Genomic DNA, 6,000 nt, shown 5'->3' on the forward strand with positions numbered 1-6,000 from the left:
GAAGTTATGCATAATATTCGGAGACACCGCATTCGACTCATCGGGATTTGACTGTACTTAGAAAATGAAGAAGTTACTCGAATCATGCTCTTGCTGAGGGTGAGATTATGCAAAATATATTGAACTTTCATAACATAATTCAACAGAACTGACATTGTTATTGATTTGTTCTGGATTAAACTACTTGTACTTTCAGCAAACAGCATTGTTACCTCATTTTAATTGTGTGTTGTTTCATAATTGGAATTGATGATGGCAGTTATGGTCAGGTTATTTGAAAAATCTTCATCTAATGTGTTTATCAAAAAGAATAAAATTTTGAAAATAGGATATTGATAAAACGACTCGACAGTTTTATTATCAAAGTTATACAAATCTAAAATTCAAGTCGACTGCAAAGAGATTCTTCATGGCAATGAGGGTCTAAATGGAGAGCCGTGGAGGGCAACTGGGATGCAGTGTTTGCAATAATTTGATATGCCAGTTGACCCTCAGGGCCTGCTGCCGCCTGCAGGCTTTAAAATCTACAGGCCCTGAATGAAATCTGCAGGCCCATTTTGTTAAAGGCAAACCAATAAAAACAAGTGTTTGCCACTGATATGGCAATGTCCCCCGTCCTAAAGGATGGAATATCTATATTTACTTTTTATTTTGTGGTCACATAAAAATGCCTGAAATGCCTGGTGTCTGCCTAATCACCCAATGTAGGCTGTAAACATAATTGAAAACATTGGGTGCAATATTTTATGAGATATCGAGCTTAAACAAGTTTGAAAAGCAGTCAAAGTGTCGTGGTGACCTTGAAGATAAGGTCATGGTCACCCAAATAAACTGGTGTCTGCGTAATCCCTCAATGTAGGCAGTCACCAAATTTGAAGACATTGGGTACAACAGTCCATGAGATATCGCGTTAACAAGAGTTAGAAAAGTGGTCAAAGTGTCGTGGTGACCTTGAAGATAAGGTCAAGGTCACCCATTTAAACTGGTGTCTGCTTAATCTCCTAATGTAGGCTGTCACCAAATATGAAGATATTGGATACAACAGTTCATGAGATATCGCGTTAACAAGAGTTAGAAAAGTGGTCAAAGTGTTGTGGTGACCTTGAAAATAAGGTCAAGGTCACCCAAATCGACTGGTGTCTGCGTAATCCCACAATGTAGGCTGTCACCAAATTTAGAACATTGAATACAACAGTTCATGAGATATCGGTTAACAAGAATCGGGACCGACGTCAATGTACGGACGCCGCTGAATACATAGTTACAAAATAGACTACATTGTACACAGTTTCACACTGTTTCTACAAAATCAATTTACAACAGTTCATGACATATCGCAGCGAAATTTACATTTTAAAGACTGGTGTTGACATTGTTATGCGCAAATAGCTGAAATACCAGGGTGAAGCTGTAAGTTATTGTAACATGATGGAGCATGGATTCCCAAAACAAATATGGGAAAGATTCCAGTCGAAAAAAATCCCTGACAGATAATTTACTGAAGGCCACAAGGGCCTGCAAATATTTGAAACTGCCGGTCCGATACAATAACAGCCGGCGCTAGGCCTCGGCTCAGGGCCGGCGGTTATTTCGAACGCTGCTGGGATGATTTCTTGCATGTTATACTGGAACTGGAAGATGCATATGAGTTCTCAGTAGAGTGAACACACATTCCTGATGTAAATATAACTCATTTTACCCAAGTTTACCTCATTCAAAGATGAAAGGTCTGTTATATTTGCTGCTAGGGTTAAATTGAAAGAATAGCTCACCTTGAGGGTATTTGATGTAAGATTTGCTCAGAAGTCTCAAATATTCAAATCAAATTATATGATATACGTTGTATTTTTGGTCTCCTTGATGATCGTGAGGTGTTGAAAGGCAAATGGTCACCATGCAAGTCCCTCAACCAAGTCTTAGTGCTGAGAAGTGACGGTGGCGTACTTAGCGATGACCACCAAGACCCCCCTCATCCCCGATTAAAGGCAACAGTTTGCTTGGTCACGGGGAGTGAAGCTGAGACAAATGTTCCGTGTATGAAATAAGCCAAAAATACAGACAGACATCAGGACTGGTAACTTCAAAATGTTACCAGCCCAAAATGAATTTAACCACACCAGACAATCCCAAGAAAATAACTCCATTTTTAGTTACAATGAATAATTTAATTAACCTGAGGCGTGTAGCTGTTTTAGTGGTAATATATGTCAACTGTGTGCATTAAGCTTGCGATACAATAGTTCAATATTCAAACGGTAATTGTCAAGTCTAAATGTAACACTTAATATGAAAGCTAGATTTAATGATGTGGTGAATATACTCAGATGTATGGAACATGTTATCTTAACATTTTGCCAGACCATCAAGCTTGCTAGCTGTAAATTTAGACCTTCCGTCAGAAATCTAGCCCGTATCGGGCGGTCGGACGGGCTTTATGTCATACACTGCTACAGCTCTGAAATAGTGATGTATGATGCCAGTAAAGTTATGAATACATTTGGCTAATGTGCCATATGAATATATGGTGTTAATGTGCCAGCCAATTGCCTTGAGCAATTTGTGAGAAATTCAGGTGGGGAAGCTATTTTCACCACAGTTTGGTCCAGTTCGATGGACACAGTTGCCTCAACTTGTCACACCTGAGACTTGTTGTTTCTGGTTTCAACTCCGGTTCATGAGTAATGCTTCCTGGTTTATCAGCACCGTATTAAATGGCGAAGCTGTATCACCCGTGATTGTTTCTGGTTTCAACTAACCGGTTCATGAGTAATGTCATCCGTTCCCGATTGCCTGGTTTCTCTGGTCCAGCACCGTATTAAATGGCGCCTAAAGCTGTATCACCCGTGAAGATCCTTGACTGGGAATAGAATTGATCTTCAGTAACCCATGCTTGTCGTAAGAGGCGACTAACGAGGATCGGTTATTCCCTGGTCAGGTCTCTCGCTGACTTGGTTGACACATGTCATCCGTTCCCAATTGCGCAGATCGATGCTCATGTTGTTGATCATCTTGCGACGCATCTCCTACTGGCGGGTTCTGGTCCAGACTCGATTATTTACAGACCGCCGCCATATAGCTGGAATATTGCTGAGTGCGGCGTAAAACTAAACTCTTATGTTGTTGATCACGCAGACTCGCTCCGCCGCCTAGCTGAATATTGCTGAGTGGGGTCACTCGCTTTGTCTCTCATTCCCTATCCCGACTCTTTCTATACGCTTCCAGAACTCATTTCTGTTGTCATCACACATGTCTCCAGCTCGTTATGTTTGTATTACAAGGGGGTATGCACTTTAAATGAAACATCGAGAACAAGTAGTGTTGGTTGAAGTTAACGCTCATCACGTACCGCACGTGCATTTGTTTCACTGTTCCATCTACTGCGCTCACCCCCTTCTAATACAAACAAATGATAGCGATTTTAATCTATGATCGTTTGTTAAACAACTTTTATCCTAAGTTGAACAAAATATCTGAGAATTGATTGTTCAGTTGGCAAGGTAAAATTATGAGGATTCGCAATCTTAATTTCATTTAACTTGATTTACATTTTTGTTTAAAGTGAATTTCATCGGTACGTTTTCACTGCAACAGACTGTTGTCAATATTTATCGATAATCGATCAATATTTATGTAACTAATATCAATCACTTTTATCTATACCGTTAGGTCGACATAATGAACACATATCGATCTGTTCGCCATGTGATTGATGGGCGGTGGGGTAGCCCAGTGGTTCCAGCGTTCGCTCGTCATGCTGAAGACCCGGGTTCGATTCCCCACATGGGTACAATGTGTGAAGCCCATTTCTGGTGTCCCCCGCTGTGATATTGCTGGAATATTGCTAAAAGCAGCGTAAACCCTAAGTCACCCACCCAACCACAAAGACATACATTTAGTTCCTTTAAACATTCTTGTTTGTTTTAAAATGTCAAAATATCACTGCATTTAATATAAGTGTTTAGAAGATACATGCTTTGGTGACACGTAGAGACCCTTGTTTTATCTCACAGCAGTATGGGTTTCAGTTTCAGCCCTTTTGGAAATTTATTCGAGTCAATATTTCGTTACGTATGTGCGCATACTTTAAAAATACAACTATTCGTATTTAAAACGCCAATACCCCGTCGATGAGGTGAGGTGAGGTGAAATTACGTCGTACTTGAGAATATTTCGCTCATATGACGACGTGCATGCGTGTGTATGTGTATGTGCGGCTGCTTGTACTAGCCCAGACTTAAGCTGGTTTTATAGTGCTAGCCCACTGAGATACCATGCTGCAGTGAAGCATGAATACCCCACTCAGACACATTATACTGACTCCGAGCCGACCAGTCCTTGTTGTACCCATTAATGCCGAGCGCCAGGCGGGGACCGGCAAGTACCATATTTTAACGTGTTTTGGTATGACGCTGTCGGGGAACGAACCCGCGACCTTCCGCTCTCCGGGCGGACGCTCTAACCACTACACCATGGAGGCGGTCCCCGTTTTTTTTGTTTTTTTTTCCCGTCGATGAAAAAAAGGAAAGATGAAAATATAAATTATACACAAATAGAAAAAATATACTTTAGTGAGAGACATTATTTGAAAATATTGTCTCCTGGCATTATAGACATCATAATATGACTTACCCAATTCTCAGTAAATGTGAAAAGTGTTAATTGATTTAATGTAACAAATGAATAACTTACATGCGATGGCTGTTTCGCTTTTGTTATAAAACTACATAAATATGTTTTTTATTGAAAAAATGCAGGAAAACAGATTTCTTTTTGTGAGACCTTACCTTGACCTTAACGAACGCAAAGACCACTACAAGGTGAGAAATCTTCATCTTTTATGTCTATTGTGTTTACATATAGTAAATGGAATTACTCTGAGGTTTTTCTTGCCTCGATATATATTTTCTCCATCAACTGAGTTTAACGGAGCAAAAAGTGACCACATCTGACCTACCGGGAAATTAAAAAAACGGGGCATATAAAATATTAGTATGACTCTATACATGAGGTATAGTAAGAAAACAAACATTTGCAGACACTTGCCACTTTAATCTCGCTTTGACAATTATTCAGCAATTTGTTGGCGTGGAAATTTATGTTGGAAATATTGTTGAGCTTGTAACGTTTAAAACTGTATTAGCCAGTGTTTCTTAAACATGTTTTATTCACGTAATTTGTATGGTTCCAGAATCGTTTCAGCAATGTCCTCCCAGAATGTTTGGTTGTAACATTTCAATGTTTTTGCAAAATGTTATCATAAATGCCCCTGGAAACGTTTTTTTTATGTGAATTTGTATGGTTCCGGAAACGTTTTAGCAACATTTGCTCTGTACGGTTTTAACATTTAAAGACGTTTTCAAAGCGAACCAGGACTTTGGAAGAGATTAGTTAACAATCAGTTGGTGTTTTGTGCTCTCTCCATATATAAAGTACTTAAGTGGTGTACAACTAATGCTCAGGCATGTGTTCGATTGAAAATTGATGTAATCTTCATTCTTATACAAAGAGTGCACATACAAATACAGACTACAAATAACCCACAAAGCCATCAACATGTATATAGGACATGTTTTTTTAACAACTGCACCAATGTTTACTTAATTCACAAACTCAGCATGGTTTGATGAATCCTTCAGCCCTCAGTAAATAGCCCAGTGGGTAAAGCGTTCGCTCGTCACGCCGAAGACCGGGTTCAATTCCCCACATGCGTGCACTGTGCGAAACCCATTTCTAGTGTCCCCCGCCGTGATATTGCTGGAATATTGCTAAAATAAAACGCACTCACTCCTTATTAAACCCATCTTTTCTGTCTGTACCTCATTGAATGTGTACCATTTTCACCCTCGCTGCAGCGACAATAACAATGCTGCTTATTATAACAAGTCATGAACAGATTCCAGTACTTTTATTAGGCTCAGTTCCATCCGGGTTTCGAACCCACACCCTCAGAGTAAGACACCTATACGCCAGCACACAAAGTCAGCAATCTAACCCACTCAG

Source organism: Haliotis rubra, unplaced genomic scaffold (assembly GCF_003918875.1).
Source record: "Haliotis rubra isolate DU_JTF1 unplaced genomic scaffold, ASM391887v1 Scf277, whole genome shotgun sequence".
In the NCBI taxonomy this organism is placed as follows: domain Eukaryota; kingdom Metazoa; phylum Mollusca; class Gastropoda; order Lepetellida; family Haliotidae; genus Haliotis; species Haliotis rubra.